Source organism: Phalacrocorax carbo, chromosome 3, assembly GCF_963921805.1.
Source record: "Phalacrocorax carbo chromosome 3, bPhaCar2.1, whole genome shotgun sequence".
In the NCBI taxonomy this organism is placed as follows: Eukaryota; Metazoa; Chordata; class Aves; order Suliformes; family Phalacrocoracidae; genus Phalacrocorax; species Phalacrocorax carbo.
In genome coordinates this window covers 63,450,721-63,461,614 of record NC_087515.1, presented here as the reverse complement: position 1 = coordinate 63,461,614, position 10,894 = coordinate 63,450,721, and the positions used below count along the sequence as shown (strand labels likewise).

Sequence of the window (10,894 nt, the reverse complement as noted above, 5' to 3'; positions counted from 1 at the left end):
TCCTGGTACTCCTTTAATTATTTTTTTAAGAAAGAGATATTGATACTTATGTGGTCCTCTACTTGCTGCATCACGTATCAACTCTACTCCATTATCATTTGCAAATACAAAGAAGAACACAAGGCAAAAGAGTGCTTAAAATCACCTAGAGTTGTTACAGGGGTATGTTTGTTGCCACCCAATTGTTTCTGGATAATGCAGATATTTTGTAAAATTTAAATATAAATAATTTCTTCCCTAAGTCAGAATTTCTGCAAGAGTTCAGAGGAACAAAACAGTCTCTGAAAATAACCATTATGCAATTAAGAAGTTCTTCCTAGGAATGAAGTGGACTTAGAACGCAAGCAACCACTATGATAAACCAAGCTGTGAGAAATTCTTGCAGGTGTAATTGTGCACATTTGTAGCCACACAGTTCCAGGTACAAAGATCACCATAGCTTTAAGCTTTTCTATTTTGTCTTAATAAAACTCTTTTTTGCTGTTTTATTCAGGAGAGGAGCATGAATAGCTGGAATAAAGAGAGAAGATGATAAAGTAATGAAAGGGAACCGTGAGTGAGTGTGTATTTACCAATTCACTAACACTGCTGATTTTCTTCAGTAGAAACACTGTAGTAATACAGTACTAATGTCAACTAGAATATGAGAAGTATTTAAAAGATATTTATTATAAAGCTGCTACTTAATAATCTATTATCTCCTTAACATCCTGTTCCTCAGGATGCTTCAAACACAAGGGGTCCAGGAAAAGATAGAGACGTCCTTTCCTTTTGCATAGCACAGCACTCACTTGACCGTGTTGTCTTGAGAAAATAAAAAACACTTCGTGCCTAGGATACTCAACTTTACAATCTCTCACAAGCTGTGTGAAGAGTATTTCTAAAGGGAGAACATTGAAGGTGAGTGAATTTCCCTTTAGAGGTTTGTAGGTATCTGTATTTGCCTGTAAATCTAAACAATAAGCAGCAGAGTAGTAAAGAGCAAAAAGTATTAACATCTGCATTTTACTTTAAAATTATTTTGTAGTTTGTAAACTTGTGCAAAGCAAATTGCAGTGGTAATAAGACTTGTAAGGATTTGTAGGATTGTACTAATTTTATACTACTTCATCTTCAAAAGACCTCATTTTCTGAAGATTTTTGGACTAGACACAAATACTAGAACATCAGAAAAACTGAGCTATGGGTAACATGCATCTAAACAATAGTTCATCTCCTTTTGAGCTTTCAAACATCCACTGTAACATATTATATGGTATATGTATTTTTTTTACAAAAAAAATTTTTTTGATCATTTTCCCTGTGGGGGTGTGGGATTCACAGTTACGCAAATCTTGATCGAAGCCCTTGTTCCAGATGTCATTTTACTTGATTTTGACTAAATAATCTACCTAATTTGGAAATAGAGGTTTGCATTTTCTTGAATCATAGGTACTAAAGTTTAGTAGTAATTTTGAACTGTAGGTATGTCAACAGAGAGAGGCTGAAATCCGTTATTTGATAGTTGGTTGTAATAAACTAAGATCCCAATCAAATATTATAATTTTTGCACAGTAAGATGAATATCATCATCTTGTTTGGTTTTGAGATATTAGTCTGACACCCGACCACAAAATTTTATTATTTTGGGAACACTATTGAAAAAAAATATGTCAGAAAGCCAACAATATTTCTTTTAATAGCCCAAGTGCTTTATAATTTGGCATGTAGAGGTTAAAATGGAGATAAATCTGTGTTTTTAACAGTGTGATAATTCTTTCTTGCTTGGTCTGTAGCTAATTAAGTTTCTTCTTGCTCATAATTAGGAATCTATTTTCTTGCAGCTCTCAAAAGTTTCTAGCCACTTGGATCCATACCATATGTAATTCTTGCTGTCTTATACCCTCAGCTATAGAATGTAGTATAATGCTTCATTCACTTTCACTTGTAAAATTCTTTATCTGTTTGCCCTTCTCTTCTTCTTATAGGCATAAAATAAGTTTGTGTTTGACCTTATGAGTATGTTTATTTTCCCATTTTAAAGCTTAAAAAGCAATGGGATTACATGGTTTGTCTATGTGAGCGTATGTTTATTCGTTGTTTGAGAAGAGCTGATGTGTCCTGAGTGATATTATCTCTAGCAGTAGGTACAGCAACATCAGCTTTGTAGGACAGACACACGCTAGCTTGTCACTTGTCTTAGTTCTGGTATCCCCTGAGGGTATTTTGGATCATATTGACATTCATTTCAGGTACTCATTCTGATAGTCTTTAACAGGGTTATATATAACTGAGTTACTCAACCATCTTACTCCTGTTTCAATTGCATTCTCTTGCAGATAAAGTTTTCTTTTGGTTAAATACATTGCCCTACCTTTTTTAATACTGTCTTCTTTGCTTTCTTGTATCATGCTGTATTTGTAAATATTTCTGACAAAATTGAACTGTTTTCTATTCCTATATCTCTTCCTAATTACACTCTGTACTAAACAAATTGGAAATGTGCAAATAATGGATGGAAACTAGCTACATAAGCCCCCTGTGCTGAAAGATATTGTACTGTAAGGGTCTTTATTATTACATGGTAATTGGATTCTAACATTCAAAATAAATGTTAGACATTAAAAGGATGTTATTTAACACTGAATAATTACAATTTTCATTTCTTTCTGTATGGACATTTGAGAATAGATAGTATTGCTCATGCATTTCACTTTTTCTGTATTCCTCTGTGGGGATTGTTCCATGAAAACAAATGAATAGGCAAGTAAGTGAAGTATAATACCACATGAATATGCTCAAAGCTTGTTCAACAAACACAGATGTGAAAAGAAGGCTATCCATTGCTTTTACTCAGCAAATACCAAGGCTTTAGATAGTACTTTCCTTCAAAAGATCTACTGGGCTCTAAAAATACCATCAGACTTTGCAGTACTGCTGTAAAATACCTTTAGTATATATTTCTCCTATTTGGCAAAACACTGTATATTTTGGCAGAAGTACCAATTATATTTGAATCAATTTAATCTTCCTCATATTTACCAGTATTCTTCCAAACTGGGGTCTCGAAATTCCCACAGACTGAACTTCTTTACTTCTGATCACGTTTAGAAGTGTGACAGACATGGTCCCAGTGTAGTGGGAATATAGGAGAAGGGCAAGTAAAAAGTAGAGTATGTTGGGGTCTACTAAGAGTAAGGTATTGGCCCATCAGACCTCCCCAATAAGTCCATGCTTGTCACTCCTGCACCAGGGCTGAGCTTTTGCCCCTCATGGAACTGGCGGTCGCTGTGGTTGACCAAACTACACCTTTTCTGAGGTCCCTGAAACACCCTGTGCAGCTACCCTTTGACTTCAGTCACACAGCTTAACTGAGACATATTTCCGATGTACCTCAGCTCCACCAATTATTAAAACACAGCAACTGTCAATATTATCAATACCAAGATTATACCAACCAGTAAGAACTCTAATAAGGAAAAATATTGGAAAAATCTTTCATGGTAAGGTTCCAAGGCAATTCCTTGCAAAGGGACTATAACCAGTGGAATATATATGGAAAGAGTTATACAGTTGTGAAAGAAACACTTGCATGTTACAGGCCTGGTACAACCTTTCCATGCTTTCCTTCTCACCCTAAGTCTATATTTATAATTTTTCTGACATCACCCAGAATGTTTATGTTTTGCTGAATAGAATAGTGTATGGTTACTCTCATGAAATATCCTGTAAGTCCTCAGAAATTCAAAACAGGATGCAAAGAAAGGATGAAGGGAAAGAATCACTAGCTGGAACTGAAGTTACATAGGTGTCAGAAACATTATCTGTTACATTTAGGTATTTAGTGAAAAGCAGGTATTGCAATTGACATCTGGAATGTCCAGAAGTTCAGCTTCAGTGCTCTGGAATAAATTTCTTTTTGTCAGACTATTTATGAGGAAATATTTATTATTTGTCATCAAAGCTTGGCTTGAACTCCACACTTCTTTGTTTCTACCTAAAATCAACCTAACCTTGCATGGCTTGTAGCAGTGCCAGTTATTCCATTATTAGCACTTCCAAAAAAAAAAAAAAAAGGAAAACAATCTCCATCCTCCTGCAGATATAATACCGATTTATTTCAGATGTTGCTTTCAAAATAACAACCTTCAATAGAGCAGCTGAGTATTTGTAGCAAGTCTCTTTAGCTAAATTAATTTTTAGACTTTGTTTTCCTTATCTCCTCAAGCATAAGCTGCATCTTTGATTACCTGATGAATATATACAATGCATTCAGCCTGAGTTTTTGAGAGTTGAAGTTACATTTTCCCTTGCCACAGTATTCTGTTTTATGTAACAGAGACTATGCAAAAGGCATGATATCCAGCTTTTGAATCATACCTTGAGTGAAGGGAGTACAATGATTTAACAAGTAAATATCTTTATTGTTACTTTTCTCTTGCTCTTTCTTTTCATCTTTTCACTTCAGATATTATCAGTTTTTGAAAATAACAAAAGCCTTACACCTTATCATCTTCTGATTATAGAAGGCCATACAGTCCATTGTGGCACCATATTAAATTTATTACTGCTTTCAAAGTGACTTTGAAAACCTAATTTTGTTATTCACTTCACTCACTGTATATACCAATATGTATAAAAGCATAGCTTATCCAACTGTGATTTTAAAAAATAATTCACAGAATCACAGAATCACAGAATCTCAGGTTGGAAGGGACCTCAAAGATCACCTAGTCCAACCTTTCTGGGAAGAGCAGTGTCTAAACAAGATGGCCCAGCACCCTGTCCAGACGACTCTTGAAGGTGTCCAACGTGGCTGAGTCAACCACTTCCCTGGGGAGGTTATTCCAATGGGTGACTGTCCTCAGTGTGAAAAATTTCCCTCTGGTGTCCAATCGGAATCTCCCCAAGAGCAACTTGTGTCCATTCCCCTTTGTCCTCTCCATGTGACTCCGTGTAAAAAGGGAGTCTCCATCTTCTTTGTAGCTACCCCTTAAGTACTGGTACATGGGGATGAGATCCCCTCTGAGCCTCCTCTTCTCAAGGCTGAACAAACCCAGCTCTCCCAGCCTATCCCCATACAGCAGGCTTCCCAGTCCTTTGGTCACCTTGGTGGCCCTTCTCTGGACTCCTTCCAGCCTGTCTACATCCTTTTTATATAGAGGGGACCAGAACTGTACACAGTACTCCAGGTATGGCCTGACAAGCACTGAGTAGAGCAGGTTGATGATTTCTTTATCTCTGCTAGCAATGCCCTTTTTGATGCAACCCAGCATCCTGCTGGCCTTCTTGGCCGCAACAGCACACTGTTCACTCATGTTGAGCCTCGGGTCCACCAGGAACCCCCAGGTCCCTTTCCACAGAGCTGCTCTCCAGCCAGGTGGATCCCAGTCTGTACTGCATTCCTGGATTGTGTTTTCCCAGGTGCATGATCTTACACTTGTCCATGTTGAACTTCATAATGTTCTTGCTGGCCCACTGCTCCAGCCTATCCAGATCTCCTTGCAGAGCAGCTCTCCCTTCTGGAGTGTCTACTTCCCCACTCAACTTGGTGTCATCAGCAAAATTCATCAGGCTACACTTGATGCCGTTACCCAGATCACTTATAAAGATGTTGAATAACATTGGGCCCAGTATCGACCCCTGGGTGACTCTACTTGTGACAGGTTGCCACTTGGAAAAAGAGCTATTTATCACCTCCCTTTGGGTGCGGCCTGTCAGCCAGTTCCCCACCCACTGCACAGACCACTTGTCTAGGCTATAACACATCAATTTCTCCAGGAGGAGACTGTGGGGGACTGTATCAAAGGCCTTGGAGAAATCTGGGTAGACAATGTCCACTGCCCACCCTATGTCAACCAGGCAAGTCACTTTGTCATAGAAGGCCACCAGGTTTGTCAAGCACGATCTGCCTTTAGTGAAGCCATGTTGGCTTTTCCCAATCCTATACTTCGTTTGACTTATGATGGCCCTCAGGAGGATTTGTTCCATAACTTTCCCAGGGATTGAAGTAAGGCTGATGGGCCTATAGTCACCTGGATCCTCCCTCAAGCCCTTCTTGTAGATGGGGGAAACATTTGCCTTCCTCCAGTCCTCTGGGACATCCCCCATTCTGCATGACTTCTCAAAGATTATGGAGAGTGGCCTTGCAATGATGTCAGAACCACTTTTAGATGTATTCTAAGTAAGTAAGCAAAAGTGGTGACTAAAATTTCTGGTAAATAAAGGCAAGAATTTAATTCAATATTGGTAATAATTTAATCTAGGTTATACTAAGTACAACATTTGAACTTCTCTGCTACTAACTTTAAATGAGAAAACAAAACCCATTATACACAAGCAGAAAGAATTGAGAGATGGCAAATAAAAAAAAAAACCTTGTCTTTGTGTTTCTTCTGTGAAGATGTTCCTCTAGCCTTTCTTTGCAAACACTTGAATACTACTATTAATTTAATGGAACAGGTTAGTCTTTGAGATAGTCTCAGAAGAGTCTCAAAAGAAGATAGGAAGCATTTTTGACATATGCTTTTTGACATACCAATTAATGTGTCATTGTTGCTACCTGTGGAAAGTTTTCTGGAAATTTTGGCTGAATTTTATTTCAAAAAGTAGCTATGACACTGTTGAAATACCACAACAGTATCTAGCGAGTATCTAGAGATAACCACAAGTTATCTCACACTTTGCAATATTTTGTTTTAAAATTAATTTAGCATTATTTGAATAATTATATTTTAAGGGTAAATATAAAATAAACCAATGAATAAATATTTTTAAGAGTAAACACAAATAAAATTTATCCTATTGAAATTCTCAAATGAAATAATTTCATTTTATGCTAAGCAATATTTTTGCTTTAGAAGGAGACTTGTGACTCACAATTTGAAAATTGTAACTTCTGAGAATAAATTTTCTACACAGCTCTCAATTTGCACATGATCATAGGCTTAAACTAAAAACTAAAACTGAAATGAAATTAAATTAAAATTCCTCATATTAGGAACAGTGAAAACCATCCCTTGGTAATTACCTTAGACACTTAAAAAGCAATTGCTTCCCCCTTTCTTGCCTCTCTGGCCACATTAATAACTTTGGTGTTACATAAATATTAAGAAAACAAATAGTTTTAGCTGCATTTTCCTTTGGTTCAGTACATATTTGTTTAAGTGAAAAAATACTAGTGTTTGCTGATTTTATGGTAATTTTAAAAATCTCCTTCCTTATCTGTTTCTTCATTTTCCCACTTAATTTGCCTCAGCCTACTCTTAGTCTGAATTAGGAGTGCAATATTGACAGTATATATATTCCTCAACATACAAAGACTATCATATATCTTGACAAGGATTTGTTAGTTTTTAGTTGTTTACACAGGACACTAAGGAGATGCTCTTGACTGTGAAAAAAAATGATACAGTGCTTAATTTTGAAGACATTGGAAATGGCAATTTTCAGATAGCAAAAAAATAAAAAAGAAGGTTGTTCAGTTATGCTCTTGAGCTTCACAATAATTTATCTTTTAAGGTATTTGTAAGCTTGAAAGAGAATTGTCGCCTGCAAATGAGTATATACAATGTATTCATACTTCTCTGCATTAGTGACAGTACAGAATTTAGCTGTTTGTTTTGGAATATATGAGCATAAAGCCTCCCAACAGACAACTTCCATGAATTTGTCCAGTGTCGCTCGTATCTGCCAGAGCATGATCTTCAGTGGAATCCTGTACATGTTACTGCCACACCAGAGGTTTGCAGTTTAAATCACAAACTCCAATACCTGTATACTGAAGGAATGACAGGATTTGTGGTTACAACAGATAACCTGCTAGATTAAGGGCTGAAATCTGAGAGGCATATGCAGTTCATTATACACGGAACACTTGAGAAATGATCACCATCAGTGAGAGCAAACACAATAGTGCCTTGAAGCTACGTTAGAAAGATAGCAGTGCTGTTAATAATTAATTCTCTCGGTTGTGTCTGGCATCCTGCCTATGATAGCAAAAAATCCAATAGGATATTGCTATATCCCCCAGCTTGTACAAATCCACCAGGGGGGCACTATGGCTGATATGTTGTTGCCCAACAGTACAAAATTAAATCAAGAAGTGCTGTCAGAAACACCCTCCCTCCTCTCATAGAAAGCAATCGAATGTGGGAGATGGGAGAGTGTTGAAAGCCCAGAACTAAAGTTGGAAAAATCTATCTATTGCAGCAAGCCTGCTAGCGGTTGTTAAATCATTCCAGATAGCAACATAGCCATGCCTTGCCCTTGAACTTTCATTCTTTTCTGTTTTGGTTTTGTTTGTTTCTTTTTAATTTAAATCAAATTTAGCCCAAGCCCTTTTCAAATGAGGGGTCAGGCAATAAGACAGTCTTGCTAAAACAATCATATATCCAAAAGCAGATAATTTTTATCTGTTTACATAGCTCGCATCCTTTGATTTATTTCTATAAAAGTTTTCATGAAGAGCCTTTACAATAGAAATACTGTACATGACATGACCTCACCCTCCTTGAAGTTAAGTTCTTCATGATCTTTAACGTGTTTAGACCTACAATGTATATTCTAGGTAAATGCTGTTATCCAGGTTTTCAGAAGCACATTAGAGAAGAAAACACAGAAATAATTGATAACAGCAAAAAAAAAATAATAATAAAAATCATAGAATCATAGAATCACTGAATGGTTTGGGTCAGAAAGGACCTTTAAAGGTTATCTAGTTGAACCCTTGTGCCTTGGGCAAGAACATCTTTCATGAGATCAGGTTGCTCAAAGCCCTGTCCAACCTGACCTTGAACACTTCCATTGATGGGATATCCACAAGTTCGCTGGGCAACTTGCTCTAATATCTCACCATGCTTATAATAAAAAAAAGTCTTCCTTATGTCTAATCTAAATCTACCCTTTTTCTGTTTAAAACCTTTGTCTTTTGATCTGTCACTGCAGGCCTATCTGGGAGAGAGACTTTTTAAAATCTTAGGTACATAGAATACGCTTCAAAGGCCCTGGAACACTTTTCCTCTTAGTGTATACAGTTTTCAAGTTTATACCCATTTCAAGTTTATTTCAAATATTTAATCTACTAGACAACTACTCAATGTCTTGGACTCAGGTAGGTTGGGTGTTTTAAGCTACTGCCTAAAATTTTGTCCCTGAACTGAAGAAATATCTGCTATCAGAAATGTCCACTATTCTCCATGTGTGGTTTAATTTCAAACTGATTATGAATGTCCTTCTTCTAATCCCTAATAATTCTCCTAATCTATAATAGCTCAAATTTAAGGAATGAATTCAGCATTTTAACATCACCCAAAAATCATAATACTGCCATGTTGATTGTTCCAAACATTAGTGAATACATTTTTTCTTGCCCCTTTAAATTCTGCAACTGATTGTAGAATCTTTCTTTTTCTGTAAGTGTATTTTTATAAAACACAGATTATTAATTACTAGGTGCTAATCAACTTTCCTATGATCAATAGCCAGTGATTTTTACTTTCTTCCTGTGAAATAAATTTCCACTTTCCATTGCTTACACTGCATTGCTTTGACTAGTTTCCTGAAAAGTTTCTAGTCAATATTACTTGTATATTTTAATATTGAAGCCTTATAGAATAAGACATATTAGTCAAACTTTGAAAGCTATCACTGTATAAAGCATAACACAAATAAGTGATAGATGACTCCGTGAGATGGTTTCGCTTTTGAAATCTCTTTTATCATAGTAGCTCTAAACTAAAAATTAAAAAGAATAATCCTGTACAAATCAATTCCAGGCTGGAGATTTTTCATATCTTTATCTTTCAACGGACACTTTGTGTGTTTCATTTAAACTCATAAAAATATCCTAGTACCGGTTGCTTGTATGTTTGTTTTCACTATAGTGCTTGGAAATTCTTTTAAAGTATGTGCAATACAACAATAGATAAAAATAATTTAAGGAAGAAATACTGCATATTGTTCTGGCACCCTGTGTGAGTGGCAGGTGCAATCACTCCTATTCAATACAGCACTATTAGAGTACAAACACCTAATATATAAAATGATGGATTTTTTACTATATCTATTAGGAAATTCACAGTTATTTAGGATGCTTTTCTTGCTGTTTATGGAAAAGATACTTGCAACTGACTTCCTGATAATTTTCCTAACACAACTTTTGTCTGTAGATATTTTTTCCTTGAAAAAGATTGCTCACTTGTCAGTTTTAATCTCACAATCTTATTATATTGCATGGACTGGGATGTGCATTGAACACTCAAAAGGTTGCCAGATACATCAGAGAGAGTGAATGAAAATTCTGTGCCTATTCAAGTACGCGCAAGTTGATATTGTAGCATGCTGTGCTCTAGGTGTCTTCAGTAGTTATTGTTAAATGAAGGAAATCATGCCACTCAGCTGTGGCTTTCCTCTAAGTTGAGTGAGCACAAGCACTGTGTATAAACTGGGTATACCGATTTCTGACTACGTGTACAGAAATCTAAACATTTAACATACATTTTTCGTTTAGGAATAGATACCAAAAGTTGATGTTTTCCTTCAGTTCCACTGAAAATTCAGGGTTCTTAGTAACAGTACTGTTCAGAATCTTGCAGGATTATCTGCTAATTTTAAGATGAAAGACCCAGTTAACAACACTTTTGTTGACACTAAAGAGGAAGTCATTTGAATATGGAGCTCAGGCACGAAGTCAGTGGGGTTTTGTCTCTTGGAACTATGGGACACTTCCTGCTGTTTCTTGTGGCAATGAACTCAAATCTCACCAGTTATTTCTCTAAGATTTCCAGAAGACTAAACAGATGACAGTTTCCAAAGTATTGGTGCTTCTTTATCTGGTTAACTTTTCAGGTTCAACATTCTGTTTAGTAAGTGTAGCATCATGTGTGCACTCTAGCTTTTAAAAGAGTCAGTATTC

The 10,894-nt window shown here is 36.3% G+C and overlaps 1 long non-coding RNA gene across 1 annotated transcript in view; it reads left to right on the top strand.

The window, feature by feature from the left end:
- Positions 1–780: 780 nt before the first annotated feature.
- The window catches only part of LOC135312585 (uncharacterized), a 36,695-nt gene continuing 26,581 nt past the window's right edge, over positions 781–10,894 (top strand). Inside the window, exon 1 of the long non-coding RNA XR_010372192.1 lies at positions 781–900. This is a non-coding gene — a long non-coding RNA (uncharacterized LOC135312585). The remainder of the gene's footprint in view (positions 901–10,894) is intronic.